The 23,045-nt window shown below is 39.2% G+C and overlaps 1 protein-coding gene across 2 annotated transcripts in view; it reads right to left on the bottom strand.

Moving 5' to 3' along the window:
• Positions 1-22,698, bottom strand: part of LOC148361487 (protein phosphatase 1 regulatory subunit 29-like) — a 183,363-nt gene extending 160,665 nt beyond the window's left edge. For both annotated transcript variants that reach the window (XM_088343139.1, XM_088343140.1), the window contains exon 1: positions 22,610-22,698. The gene's annotated coding sequence lies outside the window, so the exon portion shown is untranslated. The remainder of the gene's footprint in view (positions 1-22,609) is intronic.
• Between the last annotated feature and the right edge of the window lie 347 nt (positions 22,699-23,045).

Genomic DNA, 23,045 nt, shown 5'->3' with positions numbered 1-23,045 from the left:
TGTTGTTGCTGTGAAAAGTCAAAATGTTTATTTAAAATGTTGGTATGTTTTCAGATATTCAAAGTTGCTTGACATTGAAGTTGCTTGGAATAAAAAAGTTCGAAGTTTGAATGAGTTGAAAGTTCACTGTAAATTGATAAAAAAATCAATGCTATTGTAATTTAATAGAAAAATAGATTTTGACTTAAGTGCATTACCGCCTTTTAGCTGAGGTTTCCCTATGCCTGCAAGAAGGCCTTGATGCCACCAAGTGGAAATCTAATTGGCTAAACAAACCGTGTTATCGTCACTTATGGTATGTCTCAGTGCCTACAAATTTGCTTGTGACGGCCCCGGGGCAGATTTCTGAGCCTGGCAAAAAGAAATGGCTGATATGTACTTGGGTAAATGTTTGAATATGAAAGCATTGCAACCAGGTGTTAAAAGCAATTAAATGAATCTGAGAGACGATTTGAAATAATTTAATAAACATTCATGGAGACGATATGATTACATCACACAATTCTGATATTATTAGGCCAGCAGAAAAAGCCTTGGAGGCTCTGATGGCCCACCGCTGCTGTTCACAAACAGTAAAAGGTGAGTGGTTAGAAGACTTAAGCAAAACTTCTGTTGTGTTCATTTCCAATGCATGAGAATAACGCCTACACACATAAACACACAAACACACACACACGTCATCTTCCCGCCTGAATAATTGAAGCAGCATTTAAAGCGAATGTTGGTGGAAAGTGGCCATGAAAGCGTACGTCTGCCTGGATTGTGCGCATCCATCTGTTGTGGCCTGAACACAATACGACCACAGCACACAACACTGGGGGTTATCAGTCCGTTTTGAGGGTGCTCAAGCACTCCCAAATTTAATTATAGAATTTTTTAAAACTCCTTTTTGCTTATTAAAGGACAGGTGAGGCTTTAATGTGATGCAAAATGCTACATAAAAACAACCAAAAAGTAAAGCAAAACAAATATATGAACAACGCAGCTTCGGAAATACTCTACTGGCTTGATATGGTTCAGTCCATTTGATTTTTAGCGCTGCTCTCGCCCCCTGCCTGCTCCTCTTTCGCTCGGCTAGTGTCACTTGGGGAATAGCAGCGGGGTCCATGTATTACTGGGGGAGTATGTTATACAGTGATTATGTTGAGCTACTATATATATATATATATATATATATATATATATATATATATATATATATATATATATATATATATATATATATATATATATATATATATATATATATATATATATATATATATATATATATATATATATATATATATATATATATATATATATATATATATATATATATATATATATATATACATTTACATTTATATTTATATGTATATATATACCTCACAATGCAAACACTGCATTTTCAAAATGGTGTCCATCTTTTCAGCAATAATTTTAATTTGGTGAACATCGTACAGAACGCCTAACAAAAGTTTGTTTTGAAGATTGAATGGAAATAAATTAAAATGCTTAAAAAGTGACTATTTCACGCCAAATGGCTGATTTTGTATTTTCACATATACAGGGCTCAGATGGGTTCGTGAAATCCTTGAAAATGCTCAGATTTTAATTTTTTGCCGTCAAGGTTTGAAATGTGCTTGAATTTTGGGTGAAATTCGAGTAAATGTTTGAAAATGTTGCCATGTTTCTCAATAAGTCTGCTTAAAAATGACGCCGACACTGCTCTTTGGTGGCTTTGCTTTTCCATTTCATTTTTTCTTCCCTTATGATTCACGGCAGCTGGCATTAGTTTGTACATCATTGTCCTATAAAACGTCATCCCCCACTACAGATCGCACGCAAGACGATAGATGTGTGCTACACGTAAACAGGGGGCTATGAAATGTGTAATAATGTCAGGATTCAGTATCATTTATGGACATGTACTCTGAGCCAAGCAAGGTAGCGTTTCCAGTGGTGAGTTGTAATGGGAAAAACTTTACCTGAAAATGTAAGCTACATTTTAATGTCATTTTTAGCTATTGCCTATATGAGAAGAGATTTGTCACAAAAAACTTAGACACTTATTAAGATCCAGAAATATATTTGCGGTCATTCATGATTTCAAGATTTCTTCATTGAATCTGAATCTGAATATTACTAGAGAAATTGGGAAATTTACTTTAAAAATCCTGAAAAAAGTGCTGGAAATTGGCCTTGACAAAGATAGGAATCTTGCATATAGTGCCTTGAGATATTTTTATTGCTTTACTCATAATGATCATTTCTACTATGTTTCACAGACTGCCCAAAGGAGGTTGAGTCATTTTCCACAGGCACAGCTGAGCTACAAATTTATATTTGCTCTCAATACCATTAAATAAGGCCATTAAATTGTTGTGAAAACAAGATTAACTGTTAGTTTAATACACAAACACACATTAGCCATTAGAATATTAAAGAGATTGGTTAGATTATAAATTGCCACAAAGTAAGCTGTATTCCAACAATATTTCACTAACAGAATAACCTTCTCTTTACAAAAAGTCAATCGAGAAAATGAAATAATGGTAATACGACAAAATGTTGCACCAAAAACATGAATTGCCTCAAAGGAAACCCATAAGACCAGAACGTAGTTGACCACTCTAGACACAACAATGTCATTAAGAACAATATATTAAATGACAAATAAAACAAAAATATCTTTATGTTTACAATTGAAAAAACATAATTACACTGCAATACAAAAGAAATGATTAGAAAGTGTCACTTGTTTTAAGTTATATCTATTTATTTTTTGAAATACATATTTATTTTATATTATTTTTGTGTAAAATTGGGGGTGATTAAAAATTACTTAATATAGCATATGGCACATAATTTTGAATATTTTAATAATCATATTTGCATTATTATCTCTAATTAACATATGTTTAAGGAAGTGTAAAATATCTACCGTATGGTTTATTGAAAAGTTTGCTCTTTGATTGGTCAAAGGTAATATAAAACCTGGAATGTAATCAATGAACAATTATTAATTACCTAGTGCAATAGTTTTATACCAAAGCAATGCATAATGTCACACATAAATGAATATATGTTTTGGGAAAAAGATGACACGTCATGTTTTAACAATATACTCGATTAGAAAATGGCTACAAATGGTGTAAGTCAACCATTAATATTTGATAGAAAGTCACAGGGATGCCATGATGTTTGTTACAATTTCAGATAAATATTTAATTGAGTACGTATGTGTTCAGGCAAGGCAGCACGGCGGAGCGGTGGTTAGTGCGGCACAGTTCTGAGGTCATGGATTCCAATCCAGCTACCAACCTTCCTGTGCGGAGTTTGTATGTTCTCCCCGTGCTTGCGCGGGTTTCCTCACACATTCCAAAAACATGCATGTCAGGTTAATCGGGCGGTCCAAATTGTCCCTAGGTGTGAATGAGCGAGTGAATTGTCTGTCCCTGTGTGCCCTGCGACTGGCTGGCAACCAGTTCAGGGTATCCCCTGCCCACTGCCCAATGATTGCTGGGATGGGCTCCAGCACCCCCGCAACCCTACTGAGGATAAGCGGTGCAGATAATGGATGGATGGATGTGTTTCCTACAGACTCAAATCTGAAAATACGATTTTGACGACAAATAAGCAATTTACGGTAATATTTGATAGAACTAAAATAAAAAATACTATATTTGACAATAAAAAACATACGCCAGAGGAACATTCCTAAAATACCAGCTTCAGACCAGTCATTTGTCCTGACTTGATGCTGCAGTTAGTTTAATCAGATTCAAGGCCTCCCTCCCAAAATGAATCAGAACACCACTTAGAACAGTGTAGAGATTGTAACATGATTAAATGAGTGGATATATTGAAACGTCAAGTGAATAAACAAAAAGTAAAGAAGTAAATAACTAATTTGAATATATGGATGATGATTATTCACTTAGTTGAAATATTAATGAGATGATTAAAATAATGAAGGATGTGCGCTACAGTGACTTAAAAAGTCACAATTCCAAGCATGGAGTAACATATTTCAATAGAACCACTCTAAATTATAGATAGATAGATAGATAGATAGATAGATAGATAGATAGATAGATAGATAGATAGATAGATAGATAGATAGATAGATAGATAGATAGATAGATAGATAGATAGATAGATAGATAGATAGATAGATAGATAGATAGATAGATAGATAGATAGATAGAAAGATAGAAAGATAGAAAGATAAAAAGATAGATAGATGTATAAAATTCATAACATTAACCATTCTTAAATCTGTACTCCTTTTTCCATGAAAACAGTACTGTTTTGACAAATGCATTTGAAAGTTCGAGAAAAAAAATGGTCCGATTAAATTCTGAGAAACCTTTTTACAGTCTCGCGTAAAAACACAAAGTAGCCAAATTGCAAAATTACTTACTCACGGCCTCTCTTTTTCCGTTTTGAATGTTTTGAATCCGTCACGGCTGTTTTTGGCAAGCCTTTAATCACCCGACGAGGTTGAGATCATCTCGGGCGTTCGCTCATCAAACTTGATCAAGCGCGTTCGTTCCCGGCGGACGCAACGACGCAAAGTGACTATTTTAGGGATGACGGATGCGCCTTTCAAGTATGTGACGATAGAGAATTTTTGGTCGCACACAAACAATGCAGACAAACAGCAAAGGATGACAAACTGGAATATTTGTTCCGTAATATGGATCCTCACATTTGTAACATTGACACCACCAAAGACAGTTTTAGTTGCTGAGCGACTAAGTTTGGAATTTTCAAATTGACAAAAGGTGGGTTGTCAGGGAACCTCTGAGGATGCAACTCTGGACAACTCCACTACTGACAGTTCCTGGCCTGTGTTGGCACCAGTCCATTCCTTGATGTTGTCATTGTAGTTCTAATTTGGTCTCCTCTCCTCCTCCCCCCTTGGACTGTGCCCTACAGAATGAAATTCGCTAGTTCTGAAGATGTTGTGACATGACCTTTCCACTGCAATTTTTGTCTATGCACATTTGACACCAGGTCTTTGTTCTAATGTTCAATGTGACCTCTGATGGTGTTGCGCACTGTTTTGTTTGTCACAGGGACTGTGTACCTGATCCCTAGGAGTTTCCTATAGCATCACATCTCCATGGCCTGGATTTCCATCTTTGCTGTGAGAGTCCATGTGTCGCAAGTGTAGAAGATAGAAAAGTAATCACAAGCGCTTGCATTAGTCTGAGCTTTGATTTCACTGCTGCTCTTGTCCCTTCAGATTGGTTTAAGTCTGACATGTGCGCCTGGGGTTTGAGCTACCCTGGCCATGATTTCTGGTTCTGACCCCTCTTCTGATATGACAGCTCCAAAATATTTAAATTTGGTGACAGGTTCAACTCTTTGGACTTGTTGGTTATTTATTTATCTTTTTTTCTGTGCTGATTTCTATCCCAAACTGGGTTGATGTTTTGTCTCGGAGATTGACCAGATTTCTGAGATTATTTTCTCCTGCCAGTCTGGCAATACCATCAGCAAACCTAAGGTTAGTGACGTTGTGTCACCCAATGCTGACTATACCTTCATGTTGATCCAACTCCAAGTACTACCACAAAATGACAAAAAGAAATGTATTTTGTCAGAAAATTATCTCACTCGTTTGTAGAACTATTTTTCCCTTTTTGGGACCAAGTATCTATTTTTTTAAGTATGTTTCAAAGTTAGCGTATTTACTTGCAATCTTCCAATTTTTTTTTTTTGCATATTTTTTGTGCTATCTCTACGAAGAAAATTACTTAAAGTACTTTAAAAAATATCAAAATATTGTTAAATGAGCGAATTATTTAATAAATAATGTAAAATATCTATTTTTTTTTCAGATTTGAAAAACATACGACAAATCTAAAACTGTAAAACTCACTCGCTCATTCACCCCTAAGGACAATTTGGATTAACCTGACACGCATGCTCTTAGAATGCGGGAAAAAGACGGAGTGCCCGGATGAAAACAACGCAAGCACTGGGAGAACATGCAAACTCCGCCAGGAAGGCTGGTCGCTGTATTTGAAACCATGACCTTAAAACAGTGACGCAGGTGCACTAACTACTCAGCTGCCGTGCCGCCTGCATGAAATGTTTCTTGATGAAAAATAACATTTTAAACCTCAGCTAAACACAACACAAAAATAATTTTGCCAGGGGCAGCACTATACTTTGGCGTGCTCAAAAAAATCCTAAACCAAAAAGCACTATACATCATCTATTGCTCTCTTATACTACCTCATCTAACATACTGTGCTGAAATATGGCGTCAAATATCAACCCTAGATCCAATCTTTAAGATACAAAAAAGCAATAAGCAATTTATAAAACCGGCTATAAAGCATATACACATAACTTTGTCATAGAGGCCAAACTACTGAAGCTCAGGATTTAATCAAATTTCAAAAAGCCCAGGTGATGCAAACAAAAGCTTTCCTACAAACCTACAACTACTTTATGAGAAAATATTAGCTATGACATGAAGAAAAATGATTAACAAACACATAAAATGACTCTTATTTTTTTTTTCTGTCATGGACCGAAGTTGTGGAATAGCCCAGACAATGACTTTAAATAGGAAATATTGACTTTAAAGGTTATACTAATTAGTTATACCACATACAACAAGTTATACTCACTTTACACATACACAATTATTTATTTAAATACAAACAAGGTCCAAAACCTGTCTATCTTATGGTACTGAATGTAATTTATCAAGGTTATTCCAGACCAAACACACCCAATATGTTATTGTTGAGCACAGATAAATGGCAATGTCTTGTCACTCTGATGGTAAATCTGTGCTGAGCACAACACAGAGTGCAGACAATTGACCATCAGACTTTTAAAGTTCACCTGATACCTCACTGCTCCTTTGACAAGACCACCAAAATGGAACTTTCAAATTGGTCCTTCAGCAGAATTGACCAGATTTATTCTACTTGGAGAGCCAAAAGTAATGAAAGTCCTTGTCCGAAAGGCACATGTCCTACTCGGTATGCTTAAGACAGTTGGAAAAAGTTCAAACCATTGTGTTTAACGTTACTGGACGTCGAAGAAATTGAAGAAGTTTACCTGCTGACATTTTTTCTTATCGGAGGAATTTGTGCTGGTGTTTTTTGTGGAGTTTGTGGAAACCATGGAGGAAAATGGCTCATCAACTGATTAGGGTGCAACTGAGGTTCTATTTCAACGCCGTGATGCCATCTTGGCCAACAGCCTCGCCGAACAGACCACCACGCTCAAAAACGCCTTGAACAAGCTGAAAGCAGACCTCTACAACAAGTTCAACGACAAGTTTGAGGTCTGATTAAATGACATGAATAGGGCACAGGACCAGGATAAGCTCTGGCTTTATCCTGTTTACCCTTTTTTTCTCCTTCTGCTCTGTCAATTCAAAATCAAAGCTGTTGATTTTCAACTTTTGTAACCTTGCATATAATAAACAGTAGAAAAAATAAAAATCTCAACCAATCAATCAATTAATATGTAAAAAAAGAATGTATGAAGGACCAATTTGAAAAAAAGATAATGAATTTTTTCCAATGTGGTATCGTGTAGTTTTTATATGTTTTCAGCAATTATTTTCTAATTCATCTATCCATCCATCAATTATGTGCCTCAGCAGGGTCGCGGTGGTGCTGGAGCCCATCCCTACTATCTTCTGGTAGTGGGGAGGGGAAACCCTCAACTGGTTGCCAGACAGACAACTCATTTGCTCATTCACACCTAGGGACAATTTGGACCGGCCTATTAACCTGCCCAGGGGGAAACCCACGCAAGCATGGGGAAAACATACAAACTCCACACAGGAAGGTTCGATCTCATGACCTCAGAAATGTGCTGCACATGCGCTAACCACTGCGCTGCCGTACTGCCCCTTATTCATCTAGAAAAACACAAAATTATAAATATAGTAAAATGAAATGAAAACTTTTACTAAACAGTTGGGATCTTTATGATCTTATTATTTCAGACTGAAGCCTACAATCAACACGTATGTAGTCATCCATACCAAAACCACATATCAATATCCATAATCGATAACATTCCTTTCTCCCTGCAAAATTGACTTATGTTTTGATGAATCCTTTTAATTTCCGAAATCATATTTTTTCAATACTATTGCGTACAGTTATTGTCAATGTATTCTTCTTTTAATTCTATGTTCCTGATTGCTAAAAGATTACTATGCTGAGTACAGATACTTCAAATTCTGGGATCTGCACTTGCCAATTCTATTTTTTTTTTAAAAACAAACATTTTCTGCCGAATAAAGAATTTCATTTGTTCGAGGGATGGACGCCACCAGGCTTAACTTATCCAAGACACACCACATAAAATGGTAACCATATGACCCTAATGATTAAGGGATCCAACCAACCAACCAACCAACTCTTGTGCATTTTTTAGTGGTCGATAATTGTCGACAAAGACCTTATTCTTGATTTTTTTTCTAATTCAAACCACATACCACACTGGCACACAAATATGGTAGGTATTGGTGGCTGGTATCCACTGCACTTATAAACAGACAACAACTTATATGAGGCCTTTTTTGCCCATACAAAGAAGTAAATATATTTGATACGTTTATTCTTTTTTTAATATCAAACACCTGCAAAGGAGATTGCTTGGGATGTCAGTTTGTTATTTTGACTAATATACCTCACTGTTGTTCAGTATTTCAACTGTTACGTACTGTTTACATACTTGTCACGATTGCAATTTGAATTACCACACCCTTCAGGGCATATCTGCTTTTTGTAGACTAGGGGATTTGGTAAAAAGAAAGATCTGGGGGTAGGCCCTTTGATTGTATTTTTTTTTTATGAGGATTGTCCTCTTTGGTTCTCCTTGCAGGTTCAAAATCCATTGAGGCCTTCTCTACTTATTGTTAGTATCTACTAAACCAGGGGTGGGGAACAAGTTTGATACAAAGAGCCAAAATTTTAAACTGTGAGAGTCAAAGAGCCACACCACGCACTGACCTGCCATGACAGACAGACACACACAAACACACACAATTAAAAACATATTATTTCCCATTACTCACTCCTCTCCTTTTAATACAACAAGTATCGTTCTTGTGTTGATTTCAAGGAACGTGTTGACCCTCATTACACAAAAAAAACTAAACATGAAACAAGGCAAAGAGCCACAGTATATAGAAAATATGATGAGGCAAAGAGCCGCATTCTTATTGGCCAAGAGGCGCATGCGGCTCTAGAGCCACGTGTTCGCCACCCCTGTACTAAAATATACACATAGAATCATTCATGGATTCTTATAGGTTGAAATGAGTTTAAGGGGCTCTTCGAGATGAAATACAAATTAAAAATGCTAAAAATGTTAATATAATCATCCAAAACTAAAGTAGCTAAAAGGAACTCCTAAACATTAAAAATGACACCTTTTCTTTATTGTAAAAAATCTCACACACTCATTTTTATTTTATCCCCTGGCACACCGGCCAATGTAACAATTGTAATTTTATTGATTTTTGTCAAGTTTTAAAGGCTTTCCATACAGAAAACCCTGTACAGCTAATCATTTTTTATGACGATGACCAGACCTTTTCCTTTCCCATTATTTGTATTCAGCATCACCACAGAGCACATTCAACATGATGCCATCCATGAATGAAGAGCGAGCGCTCTGTCTGCTTATTTACTATCTGCAGATTGAGCGTGACACCAAGCGACTGAGACGATTTGGAGTCTGTGATTATCAGAGCGCGCCGAGGTCGTAAACGCTCGCCATCCAAGAACCCTCCAAGACGCAAATCTCATCTCCGAGCTGTCGATAGCGGTGACGCCAACATGATTGCTTACATGCTTACGCCTCAACTATCAAAAGCATCTTGGATTTGTTTTTCACGACTTCTAAAATCAATTTCATTCCGGTTTTGGTGGAGAAAGACAATTTTGGGATGTTTGGAGAATTGGGTATGAATCATAACTAAGAAAGAAGTATGCTATCAAAAATCAATCTTGCAGAAGAGATCATATTACATCTGTAAAAAAAACAGGAAAATAATGTAAAAAAAATCTACCGCTTGGTCTTCAAAAATGTATACATGCTGGTAGTCCCTAATATTCAATCTAATTCCATTAACATATTCTGACATTCATTAATAAGCAGTGAATCGATTATATTAATGTCTGTATCCAATAATTGCTAAGAGAAAGTGTTATTTCAAATACCATTTTTGTTTTATTTTAAGACATTATTTTTGAAATTAATTATTCACTGATATTTTAATGCATTGCACAAAAGATGAATTTTAATAAATTATCAGTTTTTCCTTGTTCAAATGAAGTATTCAACAAAAATATTGAAATCGTTGAACCAGCTATATTGTAATGTTATTAACCAAATTGGGACATATTCATGGTTTATGATTCATGGATCCCTTAACCACATGGGTCGTTGGGGCACCAATTATGATGCAACTCTGGACAGCTGTCTCCACTGTTGACAGTTCCTGGCCTGGTTTTGGGTCGTGGCAAAGTTGGCACCAGTCGATTACTTAATGTTGTCGGCCAAGTTCTTTTTCGGTCTTCTTCTCCTCCTTGCCTTAGAGAATTAGCTTGACCAGTTATTATGATCTTGTGACATGACCATACCACTGAAGTTTCCCCACAGTTGACAGCACTTCGTAGGGTCTAATATGCCCTCGGATGCTTTTCATTTGTCACATGGGCTAAGTAGCTGATGCCAGAATATTCTTTTCCAGTTTTGTCGTAAGAGTCCATGAAATGAAATGAAATGAAATGAATGAAATGATCTGCATTTCTATAGCGCTTTTCAAGTCAATGACTTCCCAAAGCGCTTTACATTGTGCTTCACATTTCCCAATAGCGGCCGTGATCTCTGCAGCCATGTAAGGCGCTAACCTGCTTATTGGGGGTATTGGGGGTTCAGTGTCTTACCCAAGGACACTTCGGCATGTAACACGGACAAGCCGGGATTCGAACTGGGATCCCTTAATCCTAAAACGATCGCTCTACCTTCTGAGCTACTGCCGCCCCAATCTTTGTCAAGATGTCTATAGTTTGCTCACCACCATTTTCTATGAGTTTTGATGCGATTTTGTCGATTCTTGGAGACCTTCCGTTCTTCAGCGAGTTAATTGCTGCCTCTTCTTCGTCTCTGAGGATAGGGAAGTCGTAACTTTACCCTTGCCCGGAATTCTTAGGGGCCTCAGGGTCTCCCTGTGTCAGGTGTTTATAGAGTTTGGAGCAGTATTCTGGGCATATATTGTTGATCTCTTTTTCGCCAGTTAGCCTATTCCCCGTCTTATCCTTAACGCTGCTGAATAAAATTAGCCATTTGGTGTACATACAGAAATTATTAACACCTTTTTTCAAGATGCCAGGTCCCTTTTTGCATCTAGAAAACGGGCACAGTCGAACATGGACCAGAAAAAAAATCAGAAAATAGTGATACCAGTTATCGGTATAGGCCCCAATAACAGTCTTTTTTAAGATATTTGACCCTTGCAATGGTAGGCAAGACCAGTATTTGATGCCTTTAAGTGGCCAATTACGAATCAGGAATCAGACATTTAATAAATGGTAAATGTAGCATAAAGAAATCCAGTTAGAAAGAAATATTGACCTGGGGTTTAAAATACTGCAGTTGTATTTTTTTAATAGCAGTGTTTTTTTGCATAGGGAAGAAAATAGTGCAAACTATTGGTATTCACATATAGTATAAGTCACATTTACTACTCAACATTCTGGAATCGGTATTGGTGTGGGAAATGTTTTATTGATTTTAAAGATTCTTAGAAAATATTTGGCCAATATTTCAAAAATGTTACTACATATTGTAATACTATTTCATATTTTATTGCACGTGAAGTACAAACATTTGTTTGCCTGGAAAGGGATGGGCGTCACCAGGCTGTACTTGCACAAAACACACCAAAGAAAATTGTGCCCTTGCAACCCGAGTGGTTAAGGGATCCAAGAATGTATATTATTTATCTTCTCTTAAAGGTAAAAAAAGAAACATTGTTAATTACATAATTAATAAAAATACATGGACTATCATCCAAAATACCTGAAAAAGCTTGGCAAAAACTTTGGAAAGAAATGGTGCTGTTTGGTCTCTTTTTTTGTTTGCATGGCACAACACATCAAAGTCTCTCAACAATTTACACTGTCCTTTTAAATATAGGTGATTAAAATCAATTGGAAAAAATATTAAACCATAATCAAATACTGTAAAAAATTGTAAAGTAGTATAAGTACTTGACTGTACAATTCCAACCAGACTGACTATGAACGTTCTTAATTGTGAAAGGAGAATACTGATGATAAAAACTTCTATTTAGCTTTAGCTAGTTAACTCTAAATAAATCCAGAATAGAGGAGGTAACACAAACGGGAAAACAAGACAGTCGAACTGAACAAGGGGAATTTTTGTAGAACGCAATTGAAGAAAAACAAATCCTGTGGAGAGGCACAAAAGCCTGAGCGATACATGACAAGAAAATTGAGGTGGACAAAGCCGGAAAATCTAAACACTGAAAGGAAAAGTCTACAAGGAAGTAGAGAAGAACTCAAGGAAGTCAAGTAGAAAACAAGAACAAGTTGAGAAGTCGACTATAAGTTTGAGGGAACACAAAAATAGTTGAGAGAATGGTTCACAGGAACACAAGGAAGTCGAGCACAACACAAGTTGATTAAAAACCGAGAGAGTGGTGAAGACGTCACCAAAATGTAAAAAAACAAATGTTGAGTAGAAACTGAAAAATAGACACTGATTAGTAACAACAATGACATTTATATTCAAAATCAATCTGTATGTTGCTTGGACATCGACTCAAATGAAATCTACCTGGAATCTACTCCCTCAATGCACGATCCCGCATGCGTCCCCCAAAAAGTCAACACTTTAAATAATTTGGACGTTCCGACGGGGAGAAAAAAAACCCTCCAATTTACATTTACAAGCTTTTTAGATTAGATGAAATGAAAGTTTTATGTTTCCCTTTGGAGAAATTGGGCCACGGTGAGCGAGGAGGGGAAAAAAGCCGGAAAGTAAATTGAAATTGTCCGTGGAAAACAGCCCACACAATTACAAGGGGAAGAAGACATTACTGTTAATGACTTGACGCAGTTTGCTTTATTGTTTGATGCGTGGAAGGTTGCTCGCGCCTGAGATTTGCCTCACATGGCTATAAACTGTCCAGGAAGGATAAAAAATAAGCCATTGGTACTTGTAAAACACAAACGTTTTCCACCTCTGCGTGTGCATTTGGCCTCTGGGAGCACATGGAAGTGGATTGTAAACCCAGTCCGAGACAATGAAGTTTAGAGGATCCCAAGAAAGTCGACTGACAGCAAGGGAGTCAAAGAGAAAGATGAAGTTCCTACTAACAAAATAAGTATTTTCACGACCATAAAAGTCTCAGAATTTTTTCAAATTGTTTGGCAGGCCCTATTGTGCGGTCCTGTGCTATTTAAGACGGTGGACGTAGCCTTGGATGTACAGTAGATGAGGCTGCTAAGGGATAAAGTGGCAACACTGATAAAGGGTGAGGTGTAAGAGTGTTTATAAGGCTAGGTTCACACTGCAGAGGTCAATGCTATATTCCGATTTTTGTGTGAAATCTGATGTTCAAATTTCCAATTAAATGCGATTTGTATACGATCTCCTGTGACTTGTATATGTCTCCTGTATGAATGCGAGAACTATCCTGCTTTATGTGACGTCATACGCAATGCGTCTATTATTTGCAGAAGTAATCATGGAACCCTGTAGAGTATCTAGCAATTTGAAATTTATTGTGCTACAAGAGGCTGAACAGAGTTGACTCTCCAAATATTAATTAAATGCAAAACCTTTATCTCGATCGAATGCTTTATGCGTTTATGTCCGGCTTGTTGTGTTCATTTCTATGAAATGAAATGATCTGCATTTATATAGCGCTTTTCAAGTCAATGACTTCCCAAAACGCTTTACAGTGTGCTTCACATTTCCCAATAGCGGCCTTGCTAACCTGCTTATTGTGGGTATTAGGGGTTGAGTGTCTTACCCAAGGAAACTTCGACATGTAACACGGACAAGCCAGGATTCGAACTGGGATCCCTTGCGCTCTACCTCCTGAGCTACTGCTATGCTTTGCGGAAGGGCATGAAAACTGAGCAGAAGAGAGAGAATTGAGAAATAATGAATCTATGGTTCACAAGTGAAGGAAGCTGAAAGACTAACTCCAACAAGTTTGACTTTGTAATCAATACTTCAGTAAACCACAATCAAACTTAGTTTTGCCCCCGTTGTATTTTTTTAAATGCACACTTGTATGCTTTTCTCTGTTGTTATAAGGCAGGTTCAGAGAGGGCAACTCCGCCCTATCATGCGGTGCACCCAGTTTAGCGTTAAATACAGTATTAGAATCAGCTACGGAGACTGTGTCTTCTTACACAGTCCACCCTATGCTTGTGAAAATACGGTAGACGGATTATAAAGGAAGGGGAAAATATATCAAGGTAGAACCTTTGATGTCGTCTATGCATTTCAAAGGCAATAAATAATTCAAGTAAGCAGAGAAAAATAAAAGTTGAAAGAAATGCGGAAGAAGTGAGGAAGTAAAGAGGATGCAGTGGAAGAAAATATAAAAATAGGTGTATGGTTTATTGTGCTTGTGTCACTTTTTAATATTGGACACCTGAAAATGAGATTACATAGGATGCCAGGTTGTTATCTTGACTATTATTCTTCACTATTGTTTTACTATTACTCACTGTTTACATCATTGTCATTATCGGCCACTAATGTTGTTATTAGTTGATTTTCACACCCTTTAGGATAGATTTGCTTTTTGTAACGTAGGAGATTTAATGATTTAATAAAAAGAAAGGACCCAGGCGAGAACTTTTGAAACAGATTGGGATTTGGCATTGTCTGGAACGCGAACCAAAATTGCCAGCATTAGGTGTTGTCAGGACTAGAACGGAAACAGGACCCAATTGCATTAAGTTTCTCAGAAGTTTTATTAAAGGAAATAGGAAGGACTGCGCCCACGATTTGGTGTTCGCCAAGCGCAGGGAGCCGGTCGCTCTGAACGCGGAAGCAAATCTTCCGTGGCGAGCGATGGCGGTGTCGGGGACGGAAAAACAGGTCGATAGCCGGGACTGGAGAGCAAAATGTGGTCGGGTCAGAAACGGGTCGTGAGCCGGGACGGGAGAGCAGACTTGGTCGGGATCGAAAACGGGTCGTAAATTGGGACAGGAGGGCAGACGTGGTCAAGATCAACACGGGTCGTAGCCGGAGACAGACGGGAGCAAAAACGGGACAGGTGGGAGTCAGGGTCCAAAAGGCTTTCCTAGTATTCACTGAGGTTAGCAGATGGACTGACAAGAGGTGACAGAAAGGAGTGGGTTTAAACCTTGATTTATACCGTGCCATGAAGAAGTATTTGCCCACTATGAGAATGCCGAAGGTGCCCTGACTCTGTCCTCTAGAAAAACAGTGCCACAGCACCTTTTATGCAACACAGCACTTGATCCTGTTTTAGTATGTAACTATTGTAAAAAAGGCCGCGATTGATGTGAATGGATGGTGTATGAGTGCACTGCAGGAAAGAGGTCTAAATCTAGTGAAAAGCTAGAGCTATTGTTGGTGATGAGTGGAGATGTGTTGTAAAAGGATAGTGGGATGTTTGGGTGCATTCTAAATGATGGGCAGGGCACCTGTATGATGCGGCAGGGGTAAACCAGTGAAAGCTGTCGGGCCCTGCTGTTGAACAAAAGAGTGTGTTGTGTCACCCTGACTCGAGTGACATGGCCGCTTTCTTGAGTCCCGTTTCATATGAAGGGACGAAAGCGTGACCAACTTAGGTGCCGAGGTGCCTAACTTGTTTGGGTGTTTGGGCATTTGGGTTGGCCATGGTCCAAAAATGTTTGTGTGTGTTTTTTGCAAATGTTTTCCCTTTTATTTTCTTTGTTATTGTATGTGTTTGTCTTGCTGTTGGTCACCCCTCTTGAGGGATATGACCAAGGTAGATAGATAGAAATAGCTATGTTAAAACAGTTTTAGCAGCTTGCCTATATGCGATGTAGGCTTATATACCAGTATATACAATACTCAAAGTTGTTTTGGTTTTGCTGGTCATTTTGTTTTTGAAAAAAAGATAAATATATACTTCTATCTCTGCTTTTTACTCCACAATCTTTTCATTCGATATATTTGAGAAGGTGGATTTTTTTTTTGAAATGGGTCACAACTTGTCATTAGGGAGGGATGGCGGGTCATCAAGTCAGACCATTTGAGAACCAATGATCTATACAACGGCCAGCACGGCGGCGCAGTGGTTAGCGCGTGTGCGGCACAGTTCTGATGTCATGAGATTGAATCTCCTGTGTGGAGTTTGCATGTTCTCCCTGTACTTGTGTGGGTTTCCTCTGGGCACTCTGGTTTCCTCCCACATTCCAAAAATATGCATGAGAGGTTAATTGGCCGGTCCAAATTGTCCCTAGGTGTTAATGAGCGAGCAAATTGTCTGTCCCTGTCTGCCCACTGCCCGAAGATAGCTGGGATGGGCTCCAGCACACCGCGACCCTACTAAGGATACGTGGTGCAGATAATGGATGGATAGATGGATGATCTATACAACTTGGAGTTCAGCTGAAAACCCGTCAGATGTGTAAGGAACGCCACTGTTGCTATCTGCAGCCCATGGCGTTGACGCGAAGGATAGAAAACTGAGAGTAACACTAAGAAGTTGAGCAAGAAACAAGGTAACATGAGGATTACAAGGAAATTAAGGCCAACATAACCGAGGGGGAAAAGAAAGTTGAGAGGAAAACAAAGACGTTTGGAGGATGACGAGGAAATTGCGAATGACAACGCTTGCTAAGGGTGTCCTGACGCTGAGTTCACGAAACAGGACGGCAAGAAAACCACTGCGGGGTAGAAACGATCGGGATGTTGGATTATCAATTACGCACTGGGATTCAAACACAAACGTCAACTGCGTCCGGAGGAAAAATGCAGCTACACTCGGGCTGAACTTCTTTGCGCTCGTTCGCTTTTGTCTACAAAAGGAATTATTCATCGCAAAAACTCCTCTCAAGTTGTCGGAACTATCCGAGGGACAAAAAAAAAACAACAACAACGAGAGGATGTGACAAATATCGGCTCGCGCCCGTTCCGTGTCTGCCCACGACACGTCACGTGTCTCTGTGTTGTCCTGAAGTCACAACAGACCACTACATGCAAAACGTATCACAGATTCCCGGCAGACTTTTTCTTGTAAACTCCTGATTCCTGAAACAGTGATTCTTCCCCGGCAGTGACCATGAATCCAACGAACAATAACACAACTTCTCGTGATTGCGATTTTTGTGTTTCGCCCAGTCATCTAGGGATGATGTATACAAAGTGAACACAATAAATACAAAAAATGCAAACCATTTCTTTCAAGTTCAAACTGTGACTCTGTAAGATAGATCAGGTATGTGCGGGCTGTTATTTCGGAAGAGGATGCCAGCACGTTGAGTGCAGAGAAAATGTTTGCGTACAGTATCTTCACAGAAATTATTCATTATTTTTCCAGCCGCTTGTTGTCTTCACTACGGTGGAGCTCATCCCAGCTGACACTCTGGACTTGTTGCCAGTCAACTGAAGGGCTTTATATGAATACAAAAATCGGATCACAAGCGCAGATGGATAGTAATGAGTTACATTTGCTCTGTTACATTTACTTGAGCATATTTTGGGACATTATTACTTCTAGGAATATTTTTAAGTCACTATGCGTATTACTTTTACTAGAGTAGATTTGTATAGGAGATACTGTACTCTTACTCCACTATATTAGGCTACATTTAACCCATTACTTAAATCCCCCCATGTAAGTAGTTAGATACCTCGGTTCTTTTCTTTAAATTTGACTTGTGACCCAAACAACCATCAGGTGGCACTTATGAATGTTTTTATTTTTATTGTGTAATGCATGTACACTGTGTAAGGCTGTAGCCTCACATGTATGTGTCAGAACCAGAACAGGATGAGGACCCAGATGCGTAATATTTTCACACAAGCTTTATTTTACGGGAATGGGGCGGTCATGTGCATAAACACAAACGCCAGTGATTCGGCGATCACTCGGTGGGAGAAGTAAGACAGAAGTCCGGCGTGGAAAAACAGGAAGCCAGAGGCGGACGAGATCGATACCAGATACACGAGCAGATACTGGACAGACAGGGTCGATACCGGACAGGAGGGGACAGCCAGGATCGATGCCAGACACATGAGCAGATACCGGACGGACGGGATCGATACCGGACAGGACGGGGGAGACAGGATTGATACCAGATGGACGAGCAGATACCGGATGGACGGGATCAAAACCGAACAGGACAGGGTAGACAGGATCGATACCAGATGCACGAGCAGATACCGGACATACGGGATCAATACCGGACAGGACAAGACAGAAAAAAATCAATACCAGATACTGGAGACTGTAGTCAGATATCAGACAGGACGAGACAGACTGGATCAATACCGGATACTGGAGACTGGAGTCAGATATCAGACAGGATGAGACAGACGGGGTCGATACCGGATGCTGGAAACTGGCGCAGGATATTGGACAGGATGAGACAGGCAGAATCGATACCGGATACCGGAGACTGAAGCAATATATCAGACAGGATGAAACAGACGGGAACGATACCAGACACTGGAGACTGGAGTCAGTTATCAAACAGGACGCGATAGAAGGGATCTATACCCGATACTGGAGACTGGAGTCAGATATCAGACAGGACGAGAGAGACGGGATCGACACCAGACACTGGGGACTGGAGTCAGATATCAAACAGGAAGAGATAGACGGGATCAATACCGAACAGGATTCACAAGCAGGATATCGGAGTCAAAACACACGTCTTGCGGGTGGAGAGGTTCGTTGACGGACTGACAAGGGGTGAGAGCACTGAACTTAAATCGGAGGGAAGCCAATCAGGCAACGAGCCGCAGCTGGCGCCGAGCGGGCGGGGCCAAGTGAGGGCAATGGGCAACCGTGACAGAATATAAAAATATATATATATATATATATATATATATATATATATATATATGTATATATATATATATATATATATATATATCGAATGACTACTTTTTACTAATACTTGAGACGTATTATTTATTCTGAAATAACAGTCCTAATGGAGTAAACATTTTGGCTAAAAATATAGGAAAAATAAAAATAACGGAACACATTTAAAGAAGAAAAATATCAATATAAATATGTGTATACTTTAATACGAATAATTACTACATTTAAGGGGCACTGCAAAATATTTTACCACTAGATGTCGATGTATTGTATAGTACAACCAGAAACGAGTGCTATAAAGCAGTGCCCTGGAAACACTGGGCCACAGACGGGTATCAGGCTGTGGGTTGTTTTGTACTGGGCCGCACAGAAAGTAAGAAAAGTTGCTCTTATTTTTTGCTCAGGCCGTTTATAACGAGCATTTCTTTACTCACAAAAGAACTAAAGTTTGGGATTGCATACTACATGAGGTTTTGATTCCTGATACATTATCGTATTTAAGCAATGACTATTCACTACAAAAATCTCGCTGACCGCATTTGCACAACATTGGATGCAACAGGAATCCAACCCGGATCGTAGCAGTGAGAGCACCAATTCTTAATCAATAGACCCTTAGGTCCTAACTACTAGACCACGAGGGATGAAAAAGCATGAGATTGCATCGTCTTATCACACAAATGATCGTAAGCTAAATTTTTGCTCAAAAGAATTTCCCCTTGCTCAAATGTAGTGGTGTGACATTTATCCATCCATCCATTATCTGCACCGCTTACCCTCAGTAGGGTCGCGGGGGTGCTAGAGCCCATCCCAGCTATCTTCGGGCAGTGGGCAGGGGACACCCTGAACTGGTAGCCAGCCAGTCGCAGGGCACATAGGGACAGACAATTTGCTCGCTCATTCACACCTAGGGACACTTTGGACCGGCCAATTAACCTAACATGCATGTTTTTGGAATGTGAGAGGAAACCGGAGTGCCTGGAGGAAACCCACGCAAGTACAGGGAGAAAATGCAAACTTCACACAGGAGGTTCGATCTCATGACCTCAGAACTGTGCCGCACACACGCTAACCACTGCGCCTCTGTGCTGCCTGTGTGACATTTAATTTTAACATATTTGTGTGCTGACATTTTCTCAAAGCAACTGTAATGTTTTTGACTTGAATAACGAAAAAAATCCTAATTACTTCCCATGAAGGAGTAGCCCCATTTATAACATTTGGACTACTCTGAATTACATTTATGACTTTATAAGTTACATCTGGCCCTTTAAGAACAGCCATTATACTGATGTAATTCTAAAGTTTAGGTGCATTTTAGCCTGGATATGGCAAATGAAAAGACCACTTGTAAAGTTTGCAAAGCAGACCCTGCATATCATGGCAGTAGTTCAGTGGTGCACAAACATTTAAAAAGCACGGTGGACAGTTGAGCAAAATGGAGTCTGACACGCCTAAGTAAGATTGAGGTAACGTTCAAGCCAATACAGTTTTGATGATATGATTGTACATTTTATACTTGTATATTTCGCTACAAGAGAGCTTAACCGTTATGCCAGACTGTGCCTGACAAACATATTTCAAGTTTAATGCATACAGTCCGAAGAACAAACGTCAGTTGTTCAAACTTTAAAAACGGCAAAGGTCACTTGTTAAAACTGTTTAATTTCGAACTGTTGAGCATTTTCAAGTTGTTTTCTTACATATTCTGCTCGTAACCACTGACCAGTGAATGTACATCCATCCATCCATTTTTTATCTCGCTTATCATTACTAGGGTCACGGGGTCAATATACCTAATAAAATGCAAATAAAATTTGTTCCTTTTACTGTTCTACTGCTGCTAATGAGCCTGTTCTTGGTTTTCAGGGATACAAAATGTTTCACGGTTCACAGATCTCTTAACCACCAGGGTTGTAGGGGCACCACTTCCTGTTGTGTGTCTTGGGCAAGTACAGCCTGGCAGCGTCCATCCCTCTCCAGGTCATTTTTAAGGTAGGGGTTTGCTACCCCGCATGAAACAGTACTTGTTACCATGGTTACCAATAGCAGGACAAGCCTATTCATCTCAGATACAGCACCTTCATCATCAAAGTGTCATCCTGCTCTGCAGAGATTAGTCGGATCTCGTCATTAACGCGCGCCAATTTATTTACACACCCAAAAAAATACACAAGTTTAACTTTGTTGCACCTCTAAGATGCCTGTCTGCTATTAGTCGACATCCTATGAGATGCTGATCTGCTATTGGTTTGGTCACGGCTTTGTTGCCTTTGGATAAACTACTTCCCATAATGCCTTTCTCTGCATTCATTTCAGAATCTCATGTCCTTGGTAAATACTTTGCAATAGTGTATTTTTTTTACCCTATTTATTTGCTATAGGTCCCGAGGCTAATTACAATGATGATAAAGGATGAGGCAAAAAATGATAATGATGGAAACAAAGCTTGGGATTATCAGGAAAATCGAAGAGACCACATGAATTGCTACCTTCGTTAAGTCAACCGATTGGCGCCTGGAACGGTTATTAAATATTAAGCAAGCTAATCTTCTAAGGGCACGACAATCCTCGCAAGTGGAAGTTTTATAATCAGTCGGCATCCACCCAGCTCATGTCACGTCACAACAAAGGTAAATACCGGTAAATGTTTTCTTTACTTGTATATTTATAATTATGAAAATATATTATTTAATCATACACACGTACATTGTGCATAAGTAGTACTTTCTATGTGCTATTTTGTTAATTACATGTATTTTTTTAGGCAAGGCATTTAAACCACTCGTCAGAATGGATTCCAATCGTATCCTGGTTTAATTGATTTTAATTTATGATTTGTTTGCCTGTCCCGAAATGGGACATATGCTTTATATCTATAGTCGCAGTTGCAGCCCTACTTCCTACTTGAGACAAATATCCTTAAGTTGAAAAGCCAAAATGAACTGCCCTTATCAAAAAAAAATTCTTCACTTCCCCGATTCCCTCCTCCCTGCCCCACCAACGTGACTCATGTCTACCCCATCAGCAGAATAACTTATGATACTATTTAAAACTCGGTCCATCAGTAATCGGGTGTTCACACCAGTCACGTGACCCTATAGCGAGGAAAGGAAGGTGCACGTAAACTAATCAATCAAGTCAGTTGAGGGGGATGTACCTCCCCCCTTAACCTCGCTGCTTCCCTCCTCCAGCTGTCAATCAAAAGCCATGCGCACGCCTGTCACCGGTGCGCGCACATGCACGCCTCCTGGCCATTGCCGCAATATGGAAATGCACGCACATGTTTCTCTTCTTTTTCTTCTTTTTTTTTCTTGATGCACGTCTTCGTCACATACACACACACCCATGCAGACATCACCCCCTCCATCCTCTCCAACCAGAGGAGCTCTGCGCTGGTTCCGAGTACCTCCACTAGAAGCCTCACCAGCTCATAAAAAAGCGGACTGATTCCAATCTTTGCCTGCGCTTGAGGTCCAAAAGTGCTTAAATAGCCAAAAAATGACAATTTGGGCAGGCTTTTACCTCTTGCAGGGGTCTGTTGTGCGTCGAGGCTGCAGACAGCCGGGTTAGGATCCACAACGGAGGATGAGGTTCGATGCGTTCCAGCAGAAGAGGAAGGCGAGAGTGAAGGAAGGAGGAGTGATGGGAGAGGCTGTGTACTGCCGGAAAGGAATGGGGGGGGCTCTGAGAGGGTGGGGGGTTAAGGATGGAGACTGGTCTTGAATTGGGGCCAACAGCCACTTGCTGAACTCGCATCACTGATAGCTGTATAGTCGAGCAGAGAACGAGAGAGAGAGAAATAATATTTTGCTGTTCGTTTTTGGGTAGTCTGTGTTTATTTTTTAAATTTTATTTATGGTGTTACGTTCCAAAAAGGTTTGCAACAAATGTTTTTTTAAAACATATGTTGAAATTGTTTTACTTTACAAAATTACTATTTGTTTTTGCCTAAAAGTAG

The sequence above is a fragment of the Urocampus carinirostris genome, chromosome 8, assembly GCF_059441175.1.
Source record: "Urocampus carinirostris isolate Australia breed hairy pipefish chromosome 8, RoL_Ucar_1.0, whole genome shotgun sequence".
In the NCBI taxonomy this organism is placed as follows: domain Eukaryota; kingdom Metazoa; phylum Chordata; class Actinopteri; order Syngnathiformes; family Syngnathidae; genus Urocampus; species Urocampus carinirostris.
This window is presented reverse-complemented; position numbering and strand designations above follow the sequence as displayed.